This window comes from Ammospiza nelsoni, chromosome 16, assembly GCF_027579445.1.
Source record: "Ammospiza nelsoni isolate bAmmNel1 chromosome 16, bAmmNel1.pri, whole genome shotgun sequence".
Lineage (NCBI taxonomy): Eukaryota > Metazoa > Chordata > Aves > Passeriformes > Passerellidae > Ammospiza > Ammospiza nelsoni.
This window is the reverse complement of record NC_080648.1, coordinates 4,411,747-4,432,386: the sequence shown is the minus strand read 5'-3', so window position 1 is coordinate 4,432,386 and position 20,640 is coordinate 4,411,747. Positions and strand designations below refer to the sequence as shown.

Sequence of the window (20,640 nt, the reverse complement as noted above, 5' to 3'; positions counted from 1 at the left end):
CAGCCCCAAGCCTGGGCTGGGTCAGACGTGCCAGTGCCACCAGGGCTGACCCATCTGTCCCTCCCTTTGCCCAAGCAGGAACTTGGATCCCCAGAGGAAATCTGGCTGAAGGCCTTCAGGAGACTTGGTTCTGTGTTCTGCTAAGGCTGACAGCTCCTTCCCAAGGGAAGGTCCTTCCCCATCAGCCGGTGAAGCACAACAGGGTTCAGACTCCCTCACTGCCCGGCCCAGCTGCACACAGGTGGGGAATGCTGCTGTCCCTGGGGAAGTGCCAATCTCCTGGCACTGGCACTGCTGCCAGGCCACCCCAGCTGGCATTCCAGGCCTGGGGCCGTGGGGCAGGGCTGGCGCCTGCGCTCAGGAGGGCGGTGAGCTCACGGGTTTCATTTTCTCCGGGCTTCCTTGGCTCTGACATGTGATCCTCGCTACAGGAAGGACGCGGCGAGCGCGCCGTCCCCCGGGGCTGCTGCCTCGACCTTGTGGGAAGAGGTAAGAGCACAGCATGGCTTTTCCACCTCACTGGTGTCGCTTCCAGCAGCAATTTAATATCTCCCTGATAACCCAGGCCGAGTTTCAGGCACTGTTAAAAAAAAATAAAGCATCTCCTGGAAGGAGGCAATGTCCTCAGATGAAATCCCCGGTGTGGGTCTGCGTGGCTGGCCCCACACTGCAGCTGTCCACTGCCAGCTCCACGCTTGTCCTTGTCCTCTGGCAGGGCCCTGATGCCCTCCTGGAGGGGACTGGGGACTCCCAGTGTGGGGACTGTCACCCCTGGGCTCTGTGCAGAGGAGGGGGATGTTCACCAGCCCCATCTGGGATGCAGTGGGGCTGTGGCAGCTCCATCCCACCCCATGGCAAAGCTGCCATCACTCCCCTTCCAGCATCCCAGACATTCCCACATGGCCCCACCCATGGGACAGAGGTACCAGGGCTTACCCCAGCCAAGGGAAGGTCTGGGGGGCTCCCTTTGGGTGTGCACAGCCACCTCAGCAGGGCTGCAGGGACTGGGGCTCCCTTTGGATGCAGCAGGGCTGGGAAGGGCTCAGCCCAGGCGTGACCCTCAGGGCTGCTCTGGCCATGCACCTTTCTTCTCAGGGCTGCTCTGGCCATGCACCTTTCCCCAGGCCCAGGTCTCTGCCCCTGGCTCTGGGCTCACTTTTCTGGTTCCACTTGGTTTCCCCAACTCGATTTCCTGGGCTCCTTCCCGTGCGCTCAACTCCCTGTGCTCACCTCCGTGAGCTCCCCAGCACCTCCAGAAGGGAGTTTCCCTGGGCCTGGCTTGCTGGATCGGGATTTCCAGGCTCGGTTCTCCAGGCACACCTTGCCGGAGGTGTCTCCCAGGCTCGGAGCCTCGCTGGTGGTTCCCAGCTGCTTCCCGGGGCTCTCCCCATCAGCCCGGTGCCAGCAGAGGGCCTCCCTTACCAGCGCAGCGCCGTCTGGAAATTATAAAACACATTATCTATTTGGCAAAACTTTGTGCAAGGATCAGGAAAAGGGCTGGAATCCGTTCTCCTCCAGGAGACCGGAGACAGCGTGTCCCCCCCGGCTCCTGATTTCAATGCCAGCACTCAGCCGCGTTAAAGCCGTGGGAGCGTTCGTCATTAAAATGGCAATTGTGGAGCCAGGCAATAAATTTAACATCATAAAAGGCGCTGGGAGGGTCTCGCTCATCTGTTGCTCTTCAAAGAAAAGTGTTAGTTGCTTCCGAGGAAAAAAAAAAAAAAAATTGGGAAGACGCAGGTGAGAAGGGACGGGATGGGCGCTGTGCCCGGGTGCCGGGGCGTGCGGGGAGCGTGGGGACAGTCCCCGGGCACAGGGGACGCGCTGGGGTGCCCGTGGGGCTGGGGGGGTGAGGAGGGGGCGCTTGGGCTCTTTCCCGGTGGTGGGGTTCCCTCTCTGCGTGTCTCTGGATGAGCGGGGGACAGGGGCTGTGTGGGGACATGTCCCTTCTGCTGCTGGGGTGCTGAAGGACCGTGCCACCAAGCAATGAGGGACACCCGCAGGCTCAGGGTGACACGGCCAGGCTCCCTGCTCTGCCCTCAGCCCTGCGGCGCCGCTGGGCCCCTGCGCTGGAGCCCCCGCCAGCCCCGCCGATAGCCATCATCATCATCATCATCATCTCCCCACGCCAGGCTCCGGCCGCCGGCGTCTGCCGGCAGAATTAGCCGTCGGATTGGAACCGTTCGCTAAATAATTCACGAGATTTCTTCTTTTTTTTTTTTTTTTTTTTTTTTTTCTTTCCCTCTCTCTCTCTCTCTTTTTCTCGAAAGCTGTTTTCTTTCCTTTTTATTTTTTTTCCCCCTTTAAGGTCGGAGTATTTTCCAGGCTGGGTTTCCATCGAGGGGGTGCGGACACGCTCAGGCAATACCGCCATGTGTTTACAGCTCAGCTCCCGGCGTTATTTAGGGATTGTAAAACCACAGCAGCTCGCTCGCTCGCTCGCTCCCCCCCGCTCGCCGCAGCCAATTTTTTTCCTCCATGCGGCTCTCGTTGCAGCGGCAAAGGTCAACCCCGCTCCTTTGAAAGCAGCACCCCCCTCCCTTATCAGATTTAGGAATCCTTGGGGGAGGTTGAAGCCGAAATGCAGGCAAAGCCAGCTGGCCGCGCTCCGGCCGGGGGGGCCGCAGGGTGGGAAGGAAGGATGGAGGAGGAGGAGGAGGAGGAGGAGGGCGGTGGGATGAGCCCCCGCGCCCGGGCGGGGCAGCACGGCCAGCGGGAGCGGTGCAGAATGGGGGCGCGGAAAATCCAGCTGATTAGCGCCGGGCTCGGGCAGGGGGAATTTGATGTGACGGGAAAATCGCACCGCGGCTCGGGGGGCTGGGGAGCCCCTCGGAGCAGGGATGGGGTCACAGCCCTGCAGAGAGGGGCTGGGGGCTCGGGGATGGGGTCATGGGAGGGGGTGAGCTCCATGGAAGAGGTGAGGGGTGTGCAGAGGGTGAGCCCCTGGAACTGCACTGGGGGGGGTCACAGTGATGGGGAGCCCCGCGGCAGAGAGATGGGGGGCACAGCGAGGGGACAGTGCCCGTGGCAAACGTCTGGGGTCTGTGGCAGGGCCCGGGAATGGAGGGGATATTATCCCTGGGATAATCTGCTCTGGGGGACCCCCAGCCCTCTGCCCCACACCCCCAAACCGGGCAGCCCTGGGGAACCTCAGTGAGCGTGGGGAGAGCTCTAGGGGGTCACGGCCATGGATGGGGTGACCGAGCGGTGGCGGAGCGTGGCACTGGGGACCCGGGGAGAGGGGAGGAGGCAGCCGGGGAAGGAGCAGGACGGAGCCAGGCGCGGGGCGGAGCTCGGACGCGGGGCAGAGGCTCCGGCAGCGCTGCCCCGGCCCCGGTGCCGGTCGCTGCCCTGGGGACGCTCCCTGCTGGTCCTGTCCTGGCCCAGGCACCGCTCACGCCATCCAGCTTTGCCAGCGGATGGTTTTTAATTAAAACCAGAGATGCTGCTCTGCGCCCCGGCCCTTCAGGGATGACCACTGCTCACATCCTCTGCCTTTGCTCTTCCTGCCTGCGCAGCTTGACATGGGGAGATGAAAGTCCCTCCCTGCCGAAAAAGCACCAGGAAAAAAGGGCAGCCATGGAATCACGCTGCCAAGATGTCCCCAGCCGAGGGTGCAGCGGGGTCCTGCCCACCAGGGGACATGGCCAGAGCCGAGCAGAGCCTGGGGAGTGGGGCTGCTGCCTTCAGCCCTTCTAAAAATAACAGCTCCGAGCGCAGCGAGCGCCGGGCGCCTAACTGGAACCAGCTTTCCAAACTCCCAGCTGGAAGCAGCTTTAGGAGCCTGCACCAGCCTTTCTGGGAAAGAGCAATTAAAAATAGCGAGCGACAAAGCGCCGTCCCTGCTGCCCGTGCTGCCCTGTGTGGGGAGGACACGGGAGCCAGGTTGGGAGGGCAGGTGTTCCCTCTGCTCAGCTTGGAAAGGCAGCAGCTCCCAGAGATGGAGCTGGAAGGAGTCATGGGGGCATTCAGCCTCCCTGATCCCAGGAGAAAGGGGGCAGTGGGCTCAGAGCCCTCCAAGGAGAGCAGCTGGGGCTGTTCCAGCATTGTCACCTGCTGGTTGTGGGTGCTGCAGCTGGAGCTGGAGCTGGCATGGAGCTGGGGCCACGTCCAGGCTGGAGCCTGGAAGGGCAAAGGCCAGGCTGTCCCAGGGAGGTGTGGGTAGAACAACATCCTACAGCAGGGGTGGGAGGGTGATTCTGGGGACAGGTGAGGGGCTCCGAGTATCCCACATGGGCTCCAGCTCATCCACTCACCCAGGCTCCAGCCCATCCATCCCCACAGCTCCACCCCACCCACTCAATGGGATCCAACACACCCACCCTCACGAGCTCCAGCTCTGTGGGTACATACTCTCCACCTCACCCCCTTTGAGGCTCAGCCCTGTCACTCCTGAGGGTGCCCATGGCTGGGATTGGTGCTGGACCCCTGCCTGCACTCAGCCTGGAAATGGCTCCATGCAGGTTTAGCTGCTGGCATGTGCCTGATGCTCCATGCCAGGCTCATCAGCTCTGTGCCCAACCCTCCGTTCCATGGCACAGAGCCTGCACCCCCGCATGCTGCTGATCCCAGTGATCCCACTGCTCCCCATGATCCCACTGATCCCACTGTTCTCACTGATCCCACTGCTCCAACTTCTCCCATTGCTCCAGCTGATCCCACTGTCCCCGCTGCTCCCACTGCTCCCCATGATCCCCATGATCCCACTGTCCCCGCTGCTCCCACTGCTCCGGCTGATCCGCAGCTCCCTGCTCTCTCCCTTTCCCCCCCACAATCCTGCTGCCTTGGTTTGTGGGGTGCCCTCACTGTCCTTTGGCTGGGCACCCTCCGGGCTGCTCCAGGCATCCCCGTGCTCATGCTTCCCCCCAGCCATGGGTCTCCTGCCATCCTCTGCCTGCTCTTCCTCCCCCTTCCTAATGAGAGCGTGCAGGGCCAGGGCAGAGCCCCCCAGCTCCCCCAGCGGCGGCTCCCCGGGCGCTGTTTCCTCTCTGCTGCCTTGGTCTCGTTATGTCCTAATCCCTAATGAAGGGCCATGGGAGAGGAAGTCTTGCGGAAGCCGGTCCTGGCAGCGCCTTCCTGCTGCCAGCCCCGCTCCAGCCCTGCCACAACGGGATTTCCTCGGCACTGGACAGGACCCAATTCATGGTTTTGGTCTGGGACGAACCCTGCTGCTCTCTGCCCCTCTTGCTCAGTCAGGGTGCCCCGTTCTCCTCCCCATTTTGTGTTTATCCAGGTCAGGAGCAAGTCTGTCCCACACCCTCCTGGAAAACGCCAGCTCCTCTTTACCCAGGTGTGGATTCCCAGGTGCCTCCAAGCCTCCCAGTGCTCCATGTGTGCCTCCAGCTGAGTGGCTGCTGCTGGTGCCCATGTCCAGATGATGGGACAGCTGATGTTTTGGGACTGTCTTGGGACAGCAGCTCAACAGCTGTGGTGTCCCAGTGGATTTCTGAGCACAAATGGGAATATCCACCAATCTCCTTAGCAATGCACTAATGACTCTCCTCACCTGTTCTTTGTCATTGCTATGGAGAGACCTTCTCCCTTTTCCTTTCCTTCCATGTTTCAGGGAGTTCCTGTATCCTTTAGCCTCCCTCACCAGCTCCTTCCATCCCATACAGACTCCTTTCCCCCCTCACTGTGTCTCAAGGTCTCTCAGACCCACAAGAAGGAGGACAATGCTCCCTGAGTGCAGCTGTGTGAGCCCCTCGGGGCTGGGACACAGCGCTGCAGCAAGGACACAGGAATGGTCACCACTGAGGGCGGCCAACCCTGCCACCCCAACCAAGTGATGTGCCACCACTTCACAGGATAAAACCTTTCCTCCTCACAGAGATGCACAACCAAGGGCTGTATTGGGGTTTTGTTTCCTTTTAGAGCCCCAGCAGTGACTTGGGGACCCTGGGCAGAGAGCAGTGCCCACAGGTCCCATCCCACAGGACTGTCTTGTGCTGGCAGGGAGGGATGCAGATGGGAGCTTGCACTGCATGTGAATAAGGATTCTGACAGCCCAGAGGGGTCCTTTGGGGACCTTTGGGGACATGGAGGGAAAAGCACAGTGGCACACCGGGGAGTCTGCTGCCTCAGTGCCACCCTGTGATGCTCCCAGCTCAGGGAGCTTGGCAAAGCCCAGGAGAACACAGGAATTTGTCTCTGCACTCTTTCCTGAGGAAGTTTTGCTCCTGCCAAGGGGAGTTCATTCCAGAGGATTCCCCAGGGAGATGCTCACAGGGTGGTGCATGGGGAAGATGGGCAGCTCACTCAGGGCTCCACCAGGCAGGTAAAGAGCAGCTCTGGAGGGATCACAAAGGGAGATGAGGCTTCTCCCACCTCTTTTGTGCTCGCTGCCTTCCCGTGCAGGGCTGGGCCCCACCAGGTGAAGGCAGGAAGGCATCAGGCAGCACAGCAGGGCTGGTGGGAGTAGCATGGTGGGGGGCCCAGCTGGTGCGTGGGCCCACGGAGAGGCTGCACAGAGAAAGGAGAAAAGGGAAAATGGCTTCTGTAAACCCCCAGGTGCCACGGGAAGGCAGGCACGGGGTGAGGCAGGGAGGGCAGAGCTCGAAGGGAGACCCTGCCTCTGGACTGGAGGGGATGGAGAGCCAGTGTGGTGGCAGGGAGCCAGCAGGAGGAAGGCAGAGCCTGAGGGGTGGATGAAGCACCAGTGACTGAGCTGCACCAGTGACCACAGGCACTGCCAAAGGCACTGCTGGATCAGGAGCAGCGTTTTCCCAGCAGCCCCCAACCCCACCCAAGCTTGGTCCACAGGAGCCACCAACACACAGAACAAACCCCTGCATCCCCCAGCCCGAGTGGGGTCCTGGGGTGAGGTGCAGGAGGAACCTTTTCTCCTGGAGGCACCGTTCTGCCCTGCCCAGGGAGCTGCTGGGACCTGCCCAACGCTGGGACACCCTCACCCTGGGGCATCCAGCACTGAGGAGACAGCCAGCACACCTGGGACATGGAACGAGTCTCTCCACAAGATGAGCACTGCATGATGCCTTTGTGTCCCCAGAGTTCCCAGTGTGGCTCCTCAAGTGTGTCACCTCACCTGCCTTGCTCCAAGGGCTCCTCCATGGCTTTCTGCCCAGGTCATGTCCTGGCCAGCCACTTCTCAGGATGGCATCCCCTCTGGGCAGCTGATGGAGGGGGATCAAGACCAGACCATAAGCTGGGCTTAGCCAAAAGGGTTCATTTCCATGAGGTGCAGGGAAAACTGAATCCTGTGACCATGGGAGAGAGCAGGAAAGGGCTATGGAGGAATGGCAAGGGAGAAGGTGGCACCCAGAGAGGTGGCAGCGGGAGTTTAGAGGGGTGAGGGTACCACAAGGTGTGTTTAATTCCTGGAATGGCTTCCACAAAGGACGCCCTGACAGCGCAGCTCAGTTCCTCCCAGCTGTGCTTGTCTGCAAAACAGCCATCCCTGCTTCCCCAAAATACTTGGGAGGGCTGGAGTAGGCCAACTCCACCACCCTCATCGATGCTGCAGGGAGCCTATTTTAAGCCTTGCTAACGTAGGAGGATTAAATTTGGCTGGCTGAGACACGTCCTGCTCCCAGCTGTCCCCCAGCCTCCCCTGAGGTTGGCAGCTCTGCTGCAGGCTGGGCTCACGAGGCAGGAGGCTGCCCTAGGCCTCCAGGGTCAGCTGCCCTGCAAAGAGGAACCCAAAACTGGGGCATCTCCTTGGATGCAGAGGCACTTGGATGCAAAAGCTCTTGCAGGCATTGGTGCCAACTGGTTGACCCACAGGAATGAGGTGGGAAGCACCGTGGGATGAGCTCTTGTGGTGTGGATGGGTTTGGTCTCCAGCCCCTTGGTCCCCTCCAGAGTGCCCTTACCCAGAGGAGCTGAGTGATGGGAGAGCCTCCTCCCCATCCTGGCACCCCTGCCTGCCCAGCCAGGGATGTCTGTGCCCAGGGATGTCCTGCTGAGACCCACAGACCGATTTGCCCCTTCCCATGGGGTGCAGACTCCTCTCCCTTGCCCTCTGCACTCCCACAGATCCCCACCAAGCTCATTGTTGCATTCATTGACAGAGCACTCATTGCTGGAGGTCTTGCCGAAGAACCTCATGGAAAATTGTGTGTTGCCTGCCTGGAATTCCCTGCCTGGTGCCAACACGGTGTATATTTAAAGGAGTGTCACACCCGGCCATCGAGGGCTACATCGCAGCCCAGGGCAAAGGTTTGGCCGGGGGAAATGAAGCAGGAGCTGGTTTACACCTATTGGGATGTTCCACCACTGACCTGCACCGCCGATCCCCGCTGCCACGGCGAGCATCACCCCGCTGCTCTTCCTCCCTTTGCTCATTTGGAAGACGGGGGTAATAATCCCCATCACCTATTTGCGAGGCTGTTGTGAATTTTCATGAGCTCCCATCTGAACGGGGCTTTGAGCAGGAAAACTGCTGTATCAGCTCTAGGCAATGATAAACAATACTCAGCATTTACATATTCAAAGCACTTTGATTAACTCTTGGGGTTTAAGGACTTGAGTCGATTCCCACCCGACCGTAATGGCAGCTGGACGGGGCGAGGGGCGGCGCTGGGGGGATCTGAGGGGAGAGCTGGGGGTTCACTCCGCCGGCAGGGCCGGGGGGAACCCCCGAGAGAGTCACGCAAAGCACCTCCTGCCTGAAATCCCTGCCGGGAGCGGGGGGAAAATAAATCCGGCTGGTCCCGCCTGCGGGAAGGGGCAGATCCCGCCGTGCGGAGCGGGTGCTGAGCCGGAGCATCAGCGGTTCTGCCGCAGACGCTGTAACCAGGTGTTAAATAGCTGTGAAATGCTAACTTGATTCATGCAGGAGTTGCCAAAGAAAGGAATTTTTCTTTTCTTTTAAGAAAAAAATAAATTAGGGAAGGATGGGCCCACGCCTGCCCTGACGCACAGCGCCGTGACCTCCTTCCTCAGACGCCTGCTAATTCCACGGGGGCAAAAAGCCGCGGAGAGCAAATCCAGGAGCACGATTTCGCATTTTATTCAGCCGGTTATTTATTTACTTTTTTTTTTTTTTCCTTACCAAATCTTCACAATCTCCTGGATTTAAATGCCGCCCCCCCTCTGCGCCCCTCCCCAGGGGATGCTCAGCCCCCGGCGCTCCTGCTGCCACAGGACCTTCCATTTCATTATTATTGAAATCACTTCAAACAAGAGCAAAACCTGGCGGAAACTTTGGTGCCGACTTCAGATGCGGCAGCGGCTGGGGCAGGGGGTATCCGTGCAGAACTGCCAGCTCCAGGGCTAAACCCCTTCCTGAGCGCTGCCGAGCCGTCCCTCAGCCCCTTCTGCCATTAATTAATTAGCGGCAATCTCGGGAAAGTAGCTCTCCCTGCTCCGGCATCGGGGCCGGTCATCCCGCACCGCAGCATCCCGGCGCATCCCGCAGCCCGGGGCGGGAGAGATGCTGCTGCCGTGTCCTCGCCGCTGTGGTCCAGCCAGCCCCGCGTCCCTGGCCCTGAAAATGCGGCGCTGGTTTGGGAAGATAAAGGGCAGGGACACGGCCATTCCTGCGGGCGGCTGGGAGCGGTGAGCTGCCCGCCACGCATGAGCACTGCGAGGCCGCCGCTCTGCTTTCCTCTACTAAAAAAGGTTTTCCTGCTGCTAGGAAGGAAACTTTGGGCACCGCTCTCTGTGCAGCAGCCGGAGCAAAGCCCTCGCCAGCGCCGGGCACGGCGGATGCTCGGGGCTGCTGGGGGTGCGGGCACAGCCCCTCGGCCGTGTCCCAGCGCCGCTGGCCGGTCCTGGAGCTCTTTGTACCCAATGCCGGGGACAGCTGGAGGGAGCTGGCCATGGAGCGGGGCCACTGGGAAGGACACGTCCAGCTACAGAACTTGTGGGGACAGACCGCAAGTGCGATGTCCCAGCTGCCTTCAGCAGGACAAGGACCGGGCAGGGCGAAGGGCGGCCCTGGGGTTGGGTACGGGGCTGACGCCGCCTGTCCCCGTCCCAGCGGCTCACAAGGACACGGGGACCGGGCAGCATCACCCGGCAAAACTCCCGGAGTCCCGCGCACCCCCAAGCGGGCCCTCCCGGTGCTGTCAGAACACCCCGGGGACGGGCTCCGGCCGTCCCCCCCTGCCCGGTGCCGCTCTCGGGGGGCCGCGCATCCCGCGGGGGGCTGCGGGCGGCGCGGAGCGGAGCGGGGCCACACCGGGGTGCCGGAGCCGCGCCGGGGCCGTGCCGTGCGGTGCCGCCCGCGCCGCGATCGATCGGCATCGACCGTCCCCGCCGCGCTGCTCCAGTTTCCAGCCAATGTCGGGCGGCGGCGGCCCGGGGACCCGCCGGTGGCACCGCGCACCCGCCTGGCGCCGCCCGCGCCGCGCTGCCCCGAACACCCGGCCTGGACCGCGGCGGCCGCGGAGCCGCTCGGCCGGGGGGCGGCGGCGGGAGGGAGCGGCCGGGCGGGCACCGGGGAGGGCACCGGGCTGGGCAAACAGCCGGGCAACGAGCAGGGCAAACATCCGGGCACTGGAGCGGGCACCGAGCTGGGCAAACAGCCGGGCAACGAGCAGAGAAACAGCCGGGCACTGAGCAGGGCAAACAGCCGGGCACCGAGCAGGGCAAACAGCCAGACACCGGGCACTGAACAGGGCAAACAGCCGGCACTGAGCAGGGCAAACAGCCGGGCACCGAGCAGGGCAAACAGCCGGGCACTGAGCAGGGCAAACAGCCGGGCACCGAGCAGGGCAAACAGCCGGGCACTGAGCAGGGCAAACAGCCGGCACCGAGCAGGGCAAACAGCCGGCACTGAGCAGGGCAAACAGCCGGGCACCGAGCAGGGCAAACAGCCGGCACTGAGCAGGGCACCAAGCAGGGCAAACAGCTGAGCAGTGCCCAGGGCAAACAGCTGGACACCAGAAAGGGCACTGAGCAGGGCAAAGAGCTGAGCAGTGCCCAGGGCAAACAGCTGGCACTGAGCAGGGCACCAGGCTGGTCACTGCCCAGGGCAAACAGCCAGGCACTGGAGGGCACCAAGCAGGGCACCGAGCAGGGCACCAAGCAGGGCACTGAGCAGGGCAAACAGCCAGGCACTGGAACAGGCACTGAGCAGGGCACTGGAGCAGGCAAACAGCCAGGCACTGAGCAGGGCACCAGACTGAGAACTGGACTGGGCAAACAGCTGGGCACTGAACTTGGAAGCAGAGCAGGTAAATAACCAAGCAATGGGCTGGGAAAGCAATGGGGCAAACAATCAGGTACCAGGCAAGGCAAACAATCGTGCACTGAACTGGCACTGAAACAGGTACCAGGCTGGGCAAGCAACCAGACACTGGAGCAGATAGGGAACCAAGCTCTGAACCAGGGACCAGACTGGGCACTGGACTGGGCAAACAAGTGGGCATGGAACCAGCCACAGACCCGGGCACTATGCCAGGCACTGCTGCAGTGAGCACAGAACTGGGTACCAAACCAGACACAGAACTGGGCACCAGGCTGGGCCGTACTGCAGTGGGCTCTGACTGGGAACTGCTGCACTGGGTGCTGCACCAGGCACTAAACTGGACATGAACTGGGCAAAGAACCAGGCACTGCAGCAGGCAGGGCTGGCCTGGGCACCAAACCAGGCAGAACTACGATGACACCGAACCAGCCACTTAAGCAGGCACAAAACCCTACTGGGCACCATTCTGGGCAGCACCCAGTTGGGTATTGCCACACCAGGCACTGAACGAGGTGCTAAGAGCCACAGTGTCAGTGAGCACCACACCAGCACCTGGCAGTGGCATAGATGGCACTGAGTGCTGCACTGTGGGGACTGTGCCAGGCTGTCCTGTGCCACAGCACTGCCCAGCACCCCACACCACTGCTGCCATCCCACCACCTCCAACACCACCCAGCATGACACCACGGACCCCTGCTGCCCTTTGGTCCCTGGGAGTGTCCCTTCAGGACACTGCAGCCCCTCTGAGACCCCTGAGGGACACCCACCCAGCACTGCCACCCTAAAACCCTGTCCCTTAGGGTGCAAGTGCCACTCACTGCCGTGGCTAACCAAGTGCAGCAGCAAGGGATCTGCCAGCCCCGGGCTGCCAGGAGCCCCAGCAGAATCCTGCAATGCCTTTGGATTTTTGGGAAGAGGAGTAACCCATGGAGCTGGGGGCTTCTTTTGGCTTTATCCCAGCCCGGCCAGGCCCGCGGTGCCCCCCGGTGCCCGTGGGAGGGTGCCCCGGTGGCCGTGCAGCTGCAGGAGGAGCGAGGCTCGCGTTCTTTCCGCGATGGTGCCGAGCTGTGCGCAAACACTGCCTCCATTATCTGCCCCGGGCTCTCTGCACCAGCGGCACAGTGACCCCGGCGTGTTTTGAAACGCAGCCCCTGCGCTAGGTACACAAGCCAGCGGCTCCTCTTACCACGGAAACGCTCGGCCCGGCTGGATAGAGCAGCTTTTGATTGTGTGGGTGTCGCTCCCGGAACCCTCCCACTGCTGCCTCAACCGCCTCGCAACGGGCAAGGCAGCCAGGGGAAAACACGGCCGGGCAGAGCCACAGGGCTGGGCAGAGCCACAGGGCCGGGCAGAGCCACAGGGCTGGGCAGAGCCACAGGGCCGGGCAGAGCCACAGGGCTGGGCAGAGACACAGGGCAGAGACACAGGGCTGGGCAGAGACACAGGGCCGGGCAGAGCCACAGGGCTGGGCAGAGACACAGGGCAGAGCCACAGGGCTGGGCAGAGACACAGGGCAGAGCTCACAGAGCTGGGCAGAGCCCACAGGGCTGGGTAGAGCTACAGAGCCAGGCAGAGCTCACAGGGCCGGGCAGAGCTCACATGGCTGGGCAGAGCCACAGGGCCGGGCAGAGCTCACAGGGCCGGGCAGAGCCCACATGGCTGGGCAGAGCCACAGGGCCGGGCAGAGCTCACAGGGCCGGGCAGAGCTCACAGGGCCGGGCAGAGCCACAGGGCCGGGCAGAGCTCACAGGGCCGGGCAGAGCTCACAGGGCCGGGCAGAGCACACAGGGCCGGGCAGAGCACACAAGGCAGGGCAGAGCTCACAGAGCCCGGCAGAGCCCTCATGGCTTGGCAGAGCTCACAGGGCCGGGCAGAGCTCACAGGGCCGGGCAGAGCTCACAGGGCCGGGCAGAGCACACAGGGCCGGGCAGAGCACACAGGGCCGGGCAGAGCCACAGGGCCGGGCAGAGCCCACATGGCTGGGCAGAGCACACAGGGCCGGGCAGAGCACACAGGGCTGGGCAGAGCACACAGGGCCGGGCAGAGCACACAGGGCTGGGCAGAGCCACAGAGCCAGGCAGAGCTCACAGGGCTGGGCAGAGCGCACAGGGCAGAGCCCTCATGGCTTGGCAGAGCCCCGGTGAAATCGCCTCCTCAGGAGGGCTCTGCTGGAGGAGCCAGGTTCCGGCTGGCTGTTAACTGTTCTGATGATGTGGGCTTTGAGGTATTTGGGGAAAACCCAGGAAAGGGGATTTTTAGGTGTCTAATGCTGTGGCACTGGGGACTTCAGAAAGTTTTTTTTTAAAGAGAAGTGAGAAAACAGTCTCAGGAACATGGTGGGATTGCTGCAGTGTCCTGTACAGGGCCAGGGGCTGGACTGGATGATCCTTGTGGGTTCCTTCCAACTCTGGATATTCCATGAGTAGCTGGAAGGACCAGAGGGGGAAGAAGAAATTTTGGGAGCAACAGGAAAGGTGGAGGGCTGGGTGCTCTGGGATGATGTCTTGGTTCAGGGCAAATTTGGGAGAGAATATATGATAAAACCATCATATAGTCAACCTAGGACAGATGGATTCAGAGCTATGGAGTGTCTGTCCCCAGCAGCACAACCCTGGGATAGCATCACTCATCTCATGGATGTCCTGTGGCACTCCTGGGGCCAACAGTGCCCCTCCAGTCCTGGGGCAGGCTGAGGAGGCTGGCATGAGCTGACTGTCTCCGTGGGCCATGCCAGTGCCCTGGCAGGGGGGGGTCCTGTGGGTGACATTTTGGGTAAGGCTGTGTGTGACCTCTCTGCTCAGTGAGGAGGCAATGGGTGACAGCCTCAGGTGACAGAGCAGGGTGACAGAGCAGGCAGTGAGAGGGGCTGGAGGGTCCCAAGGGTGGGTGCAAACAGCCCAGCAATGCCACTGTCACCCGTGCTGGGGGAGGTGAGGTCAGGAGCTCGGGGTGCCTGGGGAAGTGACTCAGTTTCCCCACGCGGCGTGGGCAGGGAGGCTGGTGGCAGTGGTGGCAGCGGTGGCAGCGGTGGCAGCGGGGCCGTTGGGCTGGCAGTGGTGGCAGCGGTGGCAGCAGTGGCAGTGGTGGCAGTGGTGGCAGTGGTGGCAGTGGTGGCAGTGGTGGCAGCGGGCAGTGGTGGCAGTGGTGGCAGTGGTGGCAGCGGTGGCAGCGGTGGCAGCGGTGGCAGTGGTGGCAGCGGTGGCAGTGGTGGCAGTGGTGGCAGCGGTGGCCGTTGGGCTGGCAGCGGTGGCAGTGGTGGCAGCGGTGGCAGCGGTGGCAGTGGTGGCAGTGGTGGTAGTGGTGGCCGTTGGGCTGGCAGCGGTGGCAGCGGTGGCCGTTGGGCTGGCAGCGGTGGCAGCGGTGGCAGCGGTGGCCGTTGGGCTGGCAGCAGGCGGTTGCAGAGGCTTCCTGTTCCTGCAGGATCCGGCTGGCATTGTGCCGCACAGTGAGGGGGGCAGAGCCTCTTCTTGCACCTGCCCAGAGCATCTGCTAGGGAGAAAATCTCCATGGCAACTCTGCAGCTCCTCCATCCCTGTTCCACAGGGGCCAGGGCGCTCTGCCTCTGCCTGCCCCCACACAGCTGGGGTGTCCCCATGGTGGGGACAGGCCACTGGAGCCCTGGGAGATGGGCTGTTGGGCAGGACAGCTTTGCTGGGAGCCTGCTCATCCCTCCCCGAGGGGCTCCAGGCCTCAGACTGACCACCAGCCATGGGAAGTGAGATCTGGACTCACCAAACTGAGGAGGTGGTTCCCCACTTTGCTCCCAGTTTCAGAGAAGGCAGGTGGTTTTCCATCTTCCCTGCCACTTCCCATCAGGACACACAGAACCTTCCTGTGCCTCAGCTGCTCTCCTTTGCCCTTTCCAAAGTGGGGAGGGGGAATTTTGGGAGAGGTGAAACGAGTGGGACCAGGGCTCCTGAGGCTGGAGCCAGCAGGGAGCCTGGCCATGGAGTGCAACTGTTCAGTGGGCATCCTTCCCTGGATGGGGGTTGCCTGCTGCCATCCTGAGCCCCAGCATCTCCCTGGGCAGGCGCAGGGCAAGGATGGAGCTGCTTTCCTGGGCACTGCCTGCCTGGTGTCCCCTGGGAGGCTGAGCAGAGGCTGCCCCAGCCCAGGAACCCTGGGCACCCATCCCTGCTGTGCTCCTGCTGCAGGGCTCTCCTGGAGACCCGGGGTCTGCACTCCATGTGGGCTCTAGAAGGGGCCAAGAAGGAGGTGGAGAAGATTTTCAGTGAGACTGTAAAGGAGGGGAATGCAACTGGAAGCAGCACTTGTGAGGGCTGTGGAGGCTCCTCACATCCTCTGGCCCTGCCATTGAACCCAACACTGTCGGGTTTTAGGGCTGGAGTGACTCAGTGCCTGCAAAGCCCTCCTGGTCCCAGGAGTGTGTGGGGTGCTGGGGGATAACCCCACCTCTGCAAAGGCCACCAGTCCCTCCTGCAGGCACAGAGTTTGTGGTGATTGGAGTGGGGCTGGCCCAGCCCACCCCCATGGGCACAGCTGTGAGCAGCACTGACAGCAATGAGCCCTGGAGTGCCCAGGGGCACTGAGCAACCACCAAAGGGAGCAGAGGGCACACAGGGGCAGGGCATCAACAGGAGGGGATAAAGGGTTGGGCTGGAGAACAAGAAGGGCAAATGCTTGAAGCCTTCTGAGGTGACCTGATGTTATTCTGTATGGGTTGGGATTTTTGCTATTGTATGGTGACACCCTGTGTATCATGGCCACCTCAGCCATCTCTCTCCTCACTCTATCCTCAAGGACCCTTCAACAGCAGGGTTCAGCTGCAAGGGCAGCCCCCAGTTCTTGCTGAGCTGAGGTGGGAGGGTCCCTTGAGGTCCTCTGGGAGACACCCAGTGCAGCCAGGCTGCACTCAGCCACTGCTCCTGCCATCAGGGGAGCCACCTCTTCCCCAGGACACCCTCTGGGACCTGGCTGGGGACGGGCCAGCAGCCCTTCCCTGCCCTATCCCACCTGCTTGCTCTCCTTGCCTGGAAGCTTCCCTGCACTCCCCACGCTCTGGGGACACTTCCACAGCCCCCCAGAGACGTCTGGCACTGACACAACTGCTGTGTGGAGAGGAGACAGGCCTGGAGCTCTGACGTGCAGCTCCATTCCTTCCGGGGCAAACACAAGCGAAGGAATCACCTCCAGGCTCCTGCACCCCAGCCTGGCTGGTGGTACCTTCTCTCCTCCTTCCCTCTGAGCTCCAGAGGGCCCTTGCTCCATTCCTGGCCTCACTGAGCTCCTTCCAAAATCAGGGCATTCAGGCAAGCCCTCAGCTCCTGGAAACCCCCAGTCTGCACTTTCAAAAGGGGAAAGCAAAGTGCTGTGCCAAGAAATGGAATGAGGGGAGCCCAGCCCTCACTCTGTGTGAGGGTAGGAGCATCCCAACTGCAGACAGATCCCTCAGCTGCAGCAGGATACCCAAAAATTTCATTTCTGCAGCCAGTCCCCACACCAAGAGGCAGCCTCTTACCCAGAGGGTTTCCAGAGGGAGGATACGGAGTGGGACAACCCAAGGAATGGCCTCTCTGCTATATAAAGGTGGGAAACTGAGGCATGGGATGATTTAGGGACTCAGTGAAGCCATGTGTGACAGGATGCAGATGGCCCAAATCCCAGGCTCTTCTCTGAATTGCTGCTGAATTCTCCCAGAGGCAAAAAATAGCAATTTTTGATTGCCTGTGAAGCACCTGTTGAGGATGCTGAGCCCTCAGGAAGGAGGGAGCCATTAGTGGAGAGGATCCCAGGGCAGCAAGTGGAGTGTGGGGACATGGTCCAGCCTGGGGGAGCAGGACACAGAGTGATAAAGGACAAGGGGGAGCAGTTTAAATGAAAAACTGAGAGCTTTAGAATGAATGTTAGGCAGAAATTCCTCCCTGTGAGGGTGGCCAGGCCCTGGCACAGGTTGCCCAGAAAAGCTGTGGCTGCCCCATCCTGGAAGTAGCCAAGGCCAGGTTGGATGGGAGCAAAACCAACACACACTTGTTCTAGTGGAAGGTTCCTTACCTGTGGAACTGGATGACTTTTAGAGTCTCTTCACACCCAAGCCATTCTGTAGTTCAATGATGTCCTCCTCAGGACCATGCTGGAGATGGATATTTGGGGTGATCCATGAGCTGGGGTGAGTGTCCCCAGTGGGATCTCTGTGGAGCATCTGTGTCCCTGCCCAGACTGGCCCAGGAGTGTGCAGTGGCCAAGGCAGCACCAAAGCTCCTGGGATGAGGACCTGGCTGCCCTGGAAGCCATAAATCAGACTCACAGCCAAGGCTTTGCTGGCTTCCACCTCTGCTCAGGGATTGTCTCTCCCTGGGACCTGCTGGTGGGCTCAGGCTGGTTCCTGGGGACCAGGTGTGGCTTCTCCTGGATGCCTGTGGGACACAAGCGCTCTCAGCCTGCCTTTCTCCCTACCCCAGCCTATGTGCCAGGTGGTGAAAGGGTTTGGCCTTTGCTGCTCGCTGAGAGCTGCCCATGTGTGAAGATAAAACAGAGGGAATGTCACGTCCTGGCGCTGCCGTCTCCAGGAGCGGCCGAGGGGCTGGGGCGTGCTGGAGGTCAGCACGGGGAGCTCTCATGGGCTGAGCTCACCAACTTCACCCCCTCAGACATCAGCTGTGTGGTGTGTGCAGAGCACAGGATCCCAGGGGTGTCTGAACCCCAAACCCCTTTTGGAAGATTGTGTCCTCCTGCCCCACTGTGCTGGACAGCAGTGGAGTCCCCAGCAGGTGCTGGACGCTTCAGGTGGGTCTGAAGTGGGGTAGAAGTGGTCTTGAAAGGTTCCATGAGCTGCCCCACAGTGGTGGCACTGGCACCCATGGGGTGTTCCCACTGGAGCTGTGACATGGCTCCAGGCTGAGAGAGGCTGGGATGCTTGGGGACCTGGGCAGAGGCTGGACAAAATGTGCTCATCACCCTGATTTGGACCGGAATCTGCTATTTTGGGCTCTGTGACCTAATGCTCTATAGGTGCCTTTGAAAACAGCCAGAGGGCGGCTGCAGGGGCCGGGTTTCAGCAGCAAACCCAAACCTGAGCTGCGATGGAGCAGCCCCACAGCCCCACAAACCAGGGCAGCTCAGCAGAGACACCCCAGGAACTGCATCTGCTCAATGTGGAGAGAGGCAAAACGTTTGATCTGGAGAGTGCCAGAGCTCCAGGTCACTGCAGAACATGACAACAGGAAAAGGTGGCAGAGTCCGAAGGGACGATGCTGAAGTCATCAGCGGTAAAAATGGCACCAAAATCAGCCTCTTCCTGTGAAATAATTTGGCTGGAATGAAATTGTTTTTCCTGATGGCAGCCAGCCCCTTTAGGGGTTAACTGCAGCCCTGCTGAGAGAACTGTAAAAGGTGTTTCCGAAATATTTCCACTGCCCTGTTGGTTTTATGGCCAGGAAAGGCAGGGCAGGCCCTGCAGATGGAAACCAGGCTTGGAACAGCCAGCAGGGATTCCAGGCTGGACATCAGCAAAGTCACCCCATGGTGCAGATGGGTGAGGGAGGGGACCCTCATTGATCCACCCCCAAAGCCATGGGGATGGTGAAAGTCTGTCCTGGTGGACAGAGGTGATGGGGTCACTTTGACATTGAGTAATGGAGGCTCTGGAGAGCCTGTGGAAGGGATGGGGTTTTGGGGTTGGGGAGTCACATTCAGTCAGCCTAACCCCCCATTCTTGCCCAGTGCTGATGGCTGGGAGCTCTGAAGGTCCCAAACATGGGAGAGGAGGGAGGGACACACAGGTTTGCTGGTCTGAAGGCCACAGGAGATGCCATGATGCTGCCTGGGTGTTCCATTGACTTCATCCATGTGCCCTTGGATCAGGCTTGGACACAGGGAATCATGGAAACACTAAGGCTGGAAAAGCCCTCTAGGATCACTGAGTCCAACCATTAAGCCAGCAGTGCCAAGGCCACCACTAACCTGTGTCCCCAGGTGCCACATCCACATGGCTTTTGAACATTTCCAGTGATTCTACCACTTCCCTAGGCAGCCTGTCCGATGCCTGACCACCCCTTCTGTGAAGAATTTTTCCTTAATATCCAATCTAGACTGCCCCCAACACAACTTGAGGCCATTTCCTCTTGTCCCATATCCTGACCCCCACCTGGCTGCACCCTCCTGTCAGGGACTTGTGGAGAGGGAGAAGGTTCCCCCTGAGCCTCCTTTTCTCCAGGCTGAGCTTCCCAGTTCCTTCAGCCGCTCCTCATCTTGTGCTACAGACCTTTCCCCAGCTCCTTCCCTGCTCTGGATACACTCCAGCCCCTCAATGTCTTTCTTGTCATGAGTGGCCCTGAAGCAGAACTGAACAAGAGGGACACAGAGGGTGCTGGTCATTGGTGTGCTGGACACCCCAAAACTCATCCCAAAAAGCCCACTGCATGGAGTGTGGCCAGCAGCAAGCTTTGCTTTCCTCTTAATGAGCATCTCAGAGGTTCCTCCTGCCTGATCCCCCCCTTTCAGACACCCCCAGCACTCCTGCTCACACTGTGTGTGCTCCCTCTGGCTCCCTTGTGCAAATCCTGGCTCCCCTCTTCCCTGTGCTTCCAGGCCACGTTTCCAAGTGCTTTATGCTTAAGCTCAGGCTTTGTGTCCAGGATGCAGTAAAGAAGCAGCAGCCAAGTCTGATTTGGGTAAAAAGCAGACTGAATTCCCTGATGTGTGCAGACAGGACAAGAAACAGGAAGGTGGCCAAGAAGTCACCTCTCCAAAGCATCCCTGTATTTGTGGGGGGATCCTGGGCAGCCCACCTGGGCTGGTGGCTCTGATCACCCCTGTACCTGGGAAGGGGCATCCCATGGTTCAGGATAAGTGAAGGAAAGGTGTTTTTTGCTGGGGTTTCTGTGGCTGTGTGTCACAGCTGTGTGCAAGGGTGGCTGGAGGGAGCCAGCACTCAGGGGCCAGGCTGGCCTGGCTGAACTGGGGGGAATTTCTGTTTTCACTCTGTGCCTTTTCTCGCTCTCAGAAGTAATGAAATGCAGGAGCCAGCATTAATGCACCATTAAAACTGCAAATTTCAGCACGCAGCCATCAGGAAATGCAAATACTCGGCTCCACTGTCAGCTCTACCTCTGCCATGGCAGCGGAGGAAGGGGCTGGCACATGGCTGACCTTTGCTACTTGGGAAAAATCTCCAATGGTGCTCAGCTTCTGGCTCTGGTCTCCCTCCCTGAGCCCTTCATCCCCTCCCATCTACAGCTGGGCTCACACCCCTGCCAGCACTGGGGGCACCAGGGGAAGGGGTGGCAGCAGGGGAATGGGGAGGCACAAAGGGAAAGGGTGGCACAAGGGGAAGGGCGGGCACAAGGGGAAAGGGTGGCACCAGGGGAAGGGGTGGAACCCGGGGAAGGGGTGGGACAAGGGGAAAGGGGGGCACAAGGGAGCGTTTGGGCCCAGCTGTGCCTGTCCATAGAGGTCTCACGCTCCTATCCAAGGTTTGGGATCTCCCAGGGGGCTCAGACTGGGGGGGCACAAACTGTGCTGGGGCT

General features: G+C 60.8%; 1 long non-coding RNA gene across 1 annotated transcript; it reads left to right on the top strand.

The window, feature by feature from the left end:
- The first annotated feature begins 399 nt into the window (after positions 1 to 399).
- LOC132080690 (uncharacterized) lies at positions 400 to 8,453 on the top strand. The gene is made up of 2 exons (XR_009419595.1): positions 400 to 489; positions 8,031 to 8,453. It is a non-coding gene; the product is annotated as an uncharacterized LOC132080690 (long non-coding RNA).
- The last annotated feature ends 12,187 nt before the right edge of the window (positions 8,454 to 20,640 follow it).